At 43.5% G+C, this 9,466-nt stretch overlaps 1 pseudogene; it reads right to left on the reverse strand.

The window, feature by feature from the left end:
* Positions 1-3,303: 3,303 nt before the first annotated feature.
* On the reverse strand, positions 3,304-5,858 carry LOC135554989 (forkhead box protein J1-B-like; annotated as a pseudogene).
* Between the last annotated feature and the right edge of the window lie 3,608 nt (positions 5,859-9,466).

Here is a 9,466-nt window from a genome sequence, read left to right on the forward strand (position 1 = left end):
TTCTACTGTATATCACTGGAAAGACTAATAAAAAACGAACTGATTTGTTTTGTTCATGTATTGTGTACGTGAGTGAACCCATCAGTATCCGTTCACCCTTTGTTTCAGCTCCTCCTTGGCTGTCCTATGCCCCCCAGCAGTCAGCTCCTCCTTGGCTGTCCTGTGCCCCCCCCCCCAGTAGTCAGCTCCTGTAATCAGCAGTACCAGGAGGACATAAAGCAGCCAGGGTCAGGGTGCATTGACCGCCCTGCTTGTTCACCCTGACAGATCTGCATGTTGGGCCGACAGTGTGCCACAGTTCCTTGTTTGAATAGAGCCCCATGGTTCTGCCTGCTGGGAGATAAGTCTATCAGGGCAGCTCAGGAGGGTTGGCTTCGACACCAGACAAGAAGTTTGTCCAGGGGGGAATGTTAGATTTGAGCTCACCACCCAGCTGTACCTTCCATTAGGTTGTCTAGAAAGTAAGCTGTCGTAAGGCCCACAAGCTGTGGTGTGGTTCAGTTTGAGTTTAAGTGATGTGCAGATTGGCCATGGACCTCAGGATGACCTAACCTACCTACACATCCAACTGGTTTATGTTTAGTCAGAATTGCATAATAACACAATGGCCCCTGCATGCCCAGACCTGCTCCACCTGACCTGACTCTTCCTTAACACCTGCCTCTGGTCTGCTCATGTTCAGGGTGACGATTACAAAAACATTAGACTTACACAGACAGACCAAGTTGCACCATGGTTATTAGTCCAGTGGGTCTGGCCATCTTATAAAGCTTTGACAAGCTCAGACTTGCCTGAGGGAAATATCTACTTTTTTCTGTTATGAAAGACAAAGAGGTTATCTTCATTATAACATGGTGCAAGAGAAGGAGGGAAGTGTTCAGAATGGGTCACACGCACGCACGCGCACACACACACACACACACACACACACACACACACACACACACACACACACACACACACACACACACACACACACACACACACACACACACACACAGAAAAGATTATTTTTATCCTGGAAGGACGTCTCCACCATGAGTGAAATTGAATGCTACAATACCTCGTCACACTCTATCGCTAATGGATCCTCTGGAAATTGAATTTGGATTTGTTGGGAAAGGCTGATAAATAAACAACTCCTCGAGGGATCTGAAAGCAACGTTTCATCTTGCAGAGATGGAAGTGTGTTCATCTTCCCTGCTGAGTGAAGTGCTTTGTTTTGTACCATCCATTTCAGAATGCACTGAGGGACTGGGGCTTAGGCAGGCTGGTCCTCATAAGACGAACTTTCAGTGGTGTATGGTGAGAGGGGGTAGGTAGGGGATTAGAGATAGGACAGTTCATTCCTGGTAGAGTAGAAGAGTTGTAAATGTACTTGTCCTATCTACAACATACATTAACAATAGATAATACAGTATAGTTAAGCAATAAGGCACGAGGGGGTGTGGTATATGGCCAATATACCACGGCTGAGGGATGTTCTTATGCGTGACATAAGTGGAGTGTCTGGATATAGCCCTTAGCTGTGGTATATTGGCCATATACCACAACCCCCCGAGTTGCCTTATTGCTATTATAAACTGGTTACCAACATAATTAGAGCAGCAAAAAAATAAAATAATTGTCCTACCTGTGGTATATGGCCTGATATACCAGCGCTGTCAGCCAATCAGCATTAAGGGCTCAAACCACCCAGTTTATGATGAGATTTATACAACGGGTGGGTCTAATCCTGAATGCTGATTGGTTAAAACCTATTCCAGCTGGTGTCTATTCCACAAGTTAACACCTATTTACTTTGCTCCATCTTTTTCCTATCCCTAGGAAGATCATAGAAACTACAACACAAAAGCATTTATTTTTAAGTCCACTGTCTTTATTTTTTATATATTTTTTTACCTTTATTTAACCAGGCAAGTCAGTTAAGAACAAATTCTTATTTTCAATGACGGCCTAGGAACAGTGGGTTAACTGCCTGTTCAGGGGCAGAACGACAGATTTGTACCTTGTCAGCTCAGGGATTTGAACTTGCAACCCTGCCGCCCCATTTAATGAATGCATTATTTACAGCCTTTTAATTAATCATTCAATAATTAATCACCCCATTCATCACATGCACGTTTAGATAAACTTACTGCCAAAGAAATTACCATCTATGCTGGAAAAGTTATTCAGTATTTTCATATTTTAACTGTATTCCTTGAATCATACATAAAACATCATGTCATAACATACCCTTACAACCATGGCTATACTAATGTTAGGTAATCCTGAGCCTTTTTAGAATATCTACTAATGGAAAGAATATTAAAAAATCATCATAAAATTTTACAGTTGAAGCCTTTCAGAGCATAATGCAGCCGGTTGGACAGCCAGAAAACTGTCATGGCACAACTCTCTCTTGCATTATGTCTGATCTGATTGCCCACAAAATACTGATTCTGAAATTATATTATATTAATATGTGAAGAGTTCCAAAACACTATATACACACATTTTTCATTATTGCTTATAGTTGGTTCTTATTGGTGTCCTTTAGTAGTGGTTTCTTTGCAGCAATGCCTGCATGAAGGACTGATTCACACAGTCTCCTCTGAACAGTTGATGTTGAGATGTGTCTGTTACTTGAACTCTGTGAAGCATTTATTTATGCTGCAATTTCTGAGGCTGGTAACTCTAATGAACTTTATCCTCTGCAGCAGAGGTAACTCTAGGTCTTCCATTCCTGTGGTGGTCCTCATGCAAGCCAGTTTCATCATAGCGCTTGATGGTTTTTGCAACTGCACTTGAAGAAACTTTCAAAGTTCTTGACATTTTCCAGATTGACTGATCTTCATGTCTTAAAGTAATGATGGACTGTCATTTCTCTTTGCTTATTTGAGCTGTTCTTGCCATAATATGGACTTGGTCTTTTATCAAATAGGGCTATCTTCTGTATACCACCCTTACCTTATCACAACACAACTGATTGGCTCAAATGCATTAAGAAGGAAAGAAATTCCACAAATTAACTTTTAAGAAGGCACGCCTGTTAATTGAAATGCATTCCAGGTGACTACCTCATGAAGCTGGTTGAGAGAATGCCAAGAGTGTGCAAATCTGTCATCAAGGCAAAGGGTGTCTATTTGAAGAATTTAAAATGTAAAATATGTTTAGATTTGTTTAACACTTTTTGGTTACTTACATGATTCCATATGTGTGATTTCACAGTTTTGATGTCTTTACTATTATTCTACAGTGTAGAAAATAGTAAAAAATAAAGAAAAACCTTTGAATGAGTAGGTGTTCTAAAACTTTTGGTTGCTAATTAGGATAGATTTATTTAGTTCTATAACAGACATTCAATGCTACATTAAAAACAGCATGTTTATTTCATAGATGCAAACAATCAAAAAGCAAATAGAAATGCACATAAAAAAACACAGTAAATCTGACTCAGATTAAAAAATAAATCAATTAACGTATGTTTCTCTGAATGAATCCATGATGCTAATGTAGCAAAACAGTAGTCTATAGGTCCTCTGGGCTCCTGCTGGACTGCTTGTTCAGTATTGGGGCTGGTGCTGGGTAAGGGTGTCACATATAAGACTCTGCTGTCCCCCATGGCTGTATCTCAGTGAAGAAGCCTTCACAGAAGCTGAGACTATGGTCCAGGGTGATAGGCACTGCCTGCACCTCCTCTTTCAGCTCCTCCCAGGGGTGCCTCTGCTGCTCATCAGGAAACAGTGTTGGCTCCTCAAAGTGCTGTGGGTGGACCGTCAAAGGGAGCGGCTGCTGAAGCCCAGTCAGATTGAGGTGCTGCTGGATCTCCTCCATGCTGTAGCAGCCCATGGTGGTCACCTCCATGTACCTGCAGGCCTGCTGGTGGTCCCGGTCAGCCCCTCCGCTGCACAACCTCCCCAGGTGCCAGGCCCGGCCTTTATCCTGCTGGGAGAGCTCCACCTTACAGCCCAGGGAGTTCAGAGCTAAGTTAATGTCTAGATCCTCAAAGTTATTGCTGCTCCCATTCAGAACATCGTCAAACACCATGGCCCAGTCTAGTTCACCCTTCAGTGCCTCTGGTTCCATGAGATCCGGTGTCAACAGTGGTGACTTATGGACTGTCTCCCACTTTGTGCCACTACGTTTGCATCTGTTCCCAGCACCTGCTCCTCCGTGGGACACTGTGTAGTGGGCCGGGGGAAATGCTGGTGGTACTCCTGGGTTTTCCGGTTACGGGATGATCCTTGGGTTTTGCTGTGTCTCTGGGTGTTGAAATGGTTGGCTGACATCCGCCTGCGCTTGAAGACTCCATTGACAAACATGTCCGCGTACTGAGGGTCAATCTGCCAGAATCCCCCTTTTCCTGGTTCATTCTTCTGCCTGGGAACCTTCATGAAGCACTTGTTGAGTGACAGGTTATGACGGATAGAGTTCTGAGGAGAGAATAGAATGGGGGTTCATGAAAAGACGAGCTAACTGATAGTAGTCTTACTAAAGGTTCTCTGTCATTTGTTGCTGGATCGTCATAATGTTACACCTAACGATGTGTATATATAAATCATTGGTTATAACATGTCAAATGTGCATCGTCAGAACAATGTAATAACAATTTAAGTTCATTATACTCCTGAATCATATAGTCCCCATCACAGAGATTCCAAGAAAATCAAACATCGTCAATCATTTCAATGTGTCTAATAAAACAACACATTTTTGAATGGTCAGCGAGAGTTGCGCCTGTTCCTGTCCGATGATTTCTACTCATCTTCTACTTATTTCCCCCCAAAAATCAAACAAGAAATAACCCACGGTTACGTCAATGATGAACAAATATAACCACGATAGGCCTAGAACTTTTTTTCCATACAACATCAAAATAAATACTGTATCTCTGAGGGATTAGTTGCATGCAATCACCCACCTGTCTCTCTCCCCCGTGTTGTGTACCTCTCTCAGGTTTGATCAATAATGTAGAAGACAGACTGAGTCACTAACCTGCCAGCTGGTCTCAGCGTGTCTGTAGTAGCAGAAGTTCTCTGTGATCCAGTTATAGATAGCAGACAGTGTGATCTTGTTCTTCTTGCCAGCCTGCATGGCTCTGCAGATTAGTGTGGCGTAGGAGTAGGGAGGCTTCACCTCGTGGTTGGTCTTGAAGTCTACCTCCTCCAGGGACTTGGCTGGCACAGTGATCTGGTGGTGGTTGATCACTGTCGGGTGAAGTGAGTAGTAACTAGTCCTGTTGGCTGAGGCACTGGAGGTGATGGGGCTGCCTGCACTCTGAGGCATGCCGGAGGCTGCAGTGTCCCCAGCAGGTGGACTGGAGGGGGAGTTGGAGCCCTGAGGGTGCAGGTGGCTGGGCTGAGGCAGTTGGTACGGCTGGCAAGTGGAGCCCGGTAGGCTTTCTAGACTCGCACTGACTATGGTGAAGTCCTGGAGCCATTGGAGGCTGGTGAGACTGTCATCCAGGCGCACTGAACCATTCTCATTGTCTTGGTCTTCTGGGTGAAGCTTCATCCATTTCTCCTTGAATCTGGTGGCAATCTCCTGACTTGGTAGTACTGGCATTGTAAAGTGACCCTGTTAATAAATTCCCACAAAAGATTGCTGTATTACATTTCTTGCTGGCTGTCATTCCTGTGAATCCTTTACATATTGGTGTGATCTCACTCAGCTGACTTTACATTTACAATGTGAAATATTGCATTATAAACTCATAAAAATAAAAGAACAGTGGCCATTCATTCATAAAGAAGTATTAGCAAAAGCAGTACAATTACCTTGGTCTTGGTGTACTCCGCAGTACAACTTGAGTGATCAGCTCCACTGTTCTCATATGGTACCCAAACCTCTTACACGTTACTGCGATGTCTGAACAGATGGCTTTGTGAGGTACTGCTATCTAAACATTTGCAAATGTAGTCTTCATTCAGATCCTGTCGTTGTGTGATAATAATCCCACAGCGGCGGAGAAACAGATCCGAACATACTGAGGGACAGACAGAAAAGACCGCCTTGAGTTTTAATAGCCCGAAACAAATTGCAGGTCGATGATTGGCTCCGTGATTTACAGGTTTCACCTTTGTTTCTACGGCTCACTGTATGAGTGCATATATAGGCAAAATGTGTTATTAAATCAGTGAAAACAGAATGTAATTGCACTTAATATTCTACGTAATATTTTTTACCTAATTAATCAGAAATAAATTGGCTTCTGACTGTCATTGAATACGTTGTGCATTTATGAATTGTAAGAAGGATGAGTTTTGATTTAAAAACGAAAGTGCCGTTTTGTTACTAAGGCTCTTCTGTAGGCTATTGGACAGTTAATGATACATATTATTTAAACGGTATCCTGAATAACTGCAGATAATGAATACATCCTTAGTTAATTGTAAAACAGCCACCTTTGGAGTTAAATGTTTTACAACTGTGATGTGACTTTACCTACACATGGTCGATATTTGAATTTACTTTTGATTAATTCCTCGTTTTATAGACATTGAATACATATATGTTACAGTTAATGAGATTGTGTGTAGTAGACATTGCGAACATACTGGCTCTGTGATGAAATTGGGTAATTCTGGTTTTGACATGATGTATTAGCGACATCTACTGGTTATTGTTGTTAGGTTCTCGTATTTGCTATACCCATTATTTAATCAGTATGAATACCCAGCTGACAGGGATACTATGATTCCGTTAAAATGAATATGATCATTGTAAAAAACTCCATCACAGTCACTCTTTCTCTGATCCTGGGAGTCTGGGACACAGGCTCACAAACTCTGTCTTTCTAATTCAGGGTGTAATGGGTCAGAGGTCAAACGACCTCCACTCAACACTGTCAAGCGCTCCCTGAAACACTTCAGCGAGCAGGCCTTTCTAATCGACCTGGCCGGGGTATCCTGGAAGGATATTGATCTCATCCCATCAGTAGAGGATGCCTGGTTATTCTTTTTAAATGCCTTCCTCACCATCTTAAATAAGCATGCCCCATTCAAGAAATGAAGAACCAGGAACAGTTATAGCCATTGGTTCTCTCCAGACCTGACTTCCCTTAACCAACACAAAAACATCCTATGGTGTTCTGCATTAGCATCGAACAGCCCCCGTGATATGCAACTTTTCAGGGAAGCTAGAAACCAATATACACAGGCAGTTAGAAAAGCCAAGGATAGATTTTTCAAGCAGAAATTTGCTTCCTGCGACACAAACTCAAAAAAGTTCTGGGACACTGTAAAGTGCATGGAGAATAAGAACACCTCCTCCCAGCTGCCCACTGCACTGAAGATAGGAAACACTGTCACCACCGATAAATCCACTATAATTGAGCATTTCAATAAAGCATTTTTCTACGGCTGGCCATGCTTTCCACCTGGCTACCCCTACCCCATTCAACAGCACTGCACCCCCCACAGTAACTCGCCCAAGCCTTCCCCATTTCTCCTTCTCCCAAATCCAGTCAGCTGTTGTTCTGAAAGAGCTGCAAAATCTGGACCCCTACAAATCAGCCGGGCTAGACAATCTGGACCCTTTCTTTCTAAAATTATCTGCCGAAATTGTTGCCACCCCCATTACTAGCCTGTTCAACCTCTGTTTCGTGTCGTCTGAGATTCCCAAAGATTGGAAAGCAGCTGCGGTCATCCCCCTCTTCAAAGGAGGGGGACACTCTTGACCCAAATTTCTATTGACCTATATCTATCCTACCCTGCCTTGCTAAGGTCTTCGAAAGCCAAGTCAACAAACAGATTACCGACCATTTCGAATCCCACCATACCTTCTCCGCTATGCAATCTGGTTTCAGAGCTGGTCATGGGTGCACCTCAGCCACGCTCAAGGTCCTAAACTATATCTTAACCGCCATCGATAAGAAACAATACTGTGCAAACGTATTCATTGACCTGGCTAAGGCTTTTGACTCTGTCAATCTCCACATACTCATCGGCAGACTCGACAGCCTTGGTTTCTCAAATGATTGCCTCGCCTGGTTCACCAACTACTTCTCTGATAGAGTTCAGTGTGTCAAATCGGAGGGGCTGTTGTCCGGGCCTCTGGCAGTCTCTATGGGGGTGCCACAGGGTTCAATTCTTGGACCGACTCTCTTCTCTGTATACATCAATGATGTCGCTTGCTGCTGGTGAGTCTCTGATCCACCTCTACACAGACGACACCATTCTGTATACTTCTGGCCCTTCTTTGGACACTGTATTAACAAACCTCCAGACAAGCTTCAATGCCATAAAACACTCCTTCCTTGGCCTCCAAATGCTCTTAAATGCAAGTAAAACTAAATGCATGCTTTTCAACCGATCGCTACCCGCACCCGCCCGCCTGTCCAACATCACTACTCTGGACAGTTCTGACTTAGAATATGTGGACAACTACAAATACCTAGGTGTCTGGTTAGACTGTAACCTCTCCTTCCAGACTCACATTAAGCATCTCCAATCCCAAATTAAATCTAGAATTGGCTTCCTATTTCGCAACAAAGCATCCTTCACTCATGCTACCAAACATACCCTTGTAAAACTGACCATCCTACCAATCCTCGACTTTGGCGATGTCATTTACAAAATAGCCTCCAATACCCTACTCAAAAAATTGGATGCAGTCTATCACAGTGCAATCCATTTTGTCACCAGAGCCCCATATACTACCCACCATTGCGACCTGTACGCTCTCGTTGGCTGGCCCTCGCTTCATACTCGTCGCCAAACCCACTGGCTCCATGTCATCTACAAGACCTTGCTAGGTAAAGTCCCCCCTTATCTCAGCTCGCTGGTCACCATAGCATCTCCCACCTGTAGCACACGCTCCAGCAGGTATATCTCTCTAGTCACCCCCAAAACCAATTCTTTCTTTGGCCGCATCTCCTTCCAGTTCTCTGCTGCCAATGACTGGAAAGACCTACAAAAATCTCTGAAACTGGAAACACTTATCTCCCTCACTAGCTTTAAGCACCAACTGTCAGAGCAGCTTACAGATTACTGCACCTGTACATAGCCCACCTATAATTTAGCCCAAACAACTACTTCTTTCCCTACTGTATTTAATTAATTAATTAATTTTGCTCCTTTGCACCCCATTATTTTTTTTATTTTTTTATTTTTTCTACTTTGCACATTCTTCCATTGCAAATCTACCATTCCAGTGTTTTACTTGCTCCAACTCAATCATCAAGTTTGCGGACGACACAACAGTGGTAGGCTTGATTACCAACAACGACGAGACGGCCTACAGGGAGGAGGTGAGGGCCCTCGGAGTGTGGTGTCAGGACAATAACCTCACACTCAACGTCAACAAAACTAAGGAGATGATTGTGGACTTCAGGAAACAGCAGAGGGAACACCCCCCTATCCACATCGATGGAACAGTAGTGGAGAGGGTAGTAAGTTTTAAGTTCCTCGTCATACACATCACAGACAAACTAAATTGGTCCACTCACACAGACAGCATCGTGAAGAAGGCGCAGCAGCCG

The sequence above is a fragment of the Oncorhynchus masou genome, chromosome 15, assembly GCF_036934945.1.
Source record: "Oncorhynchus masou masou isolate Uvic2021 chromosome 15, UVic_Omas_1.1, whole genome shotgun sequence".
NCBI lineage: Eukaryota > Metazoa > Chordata > Actinopteri > Salmoniformes > Salmonidae > Oncorhynchus > Oncorhynchus masou.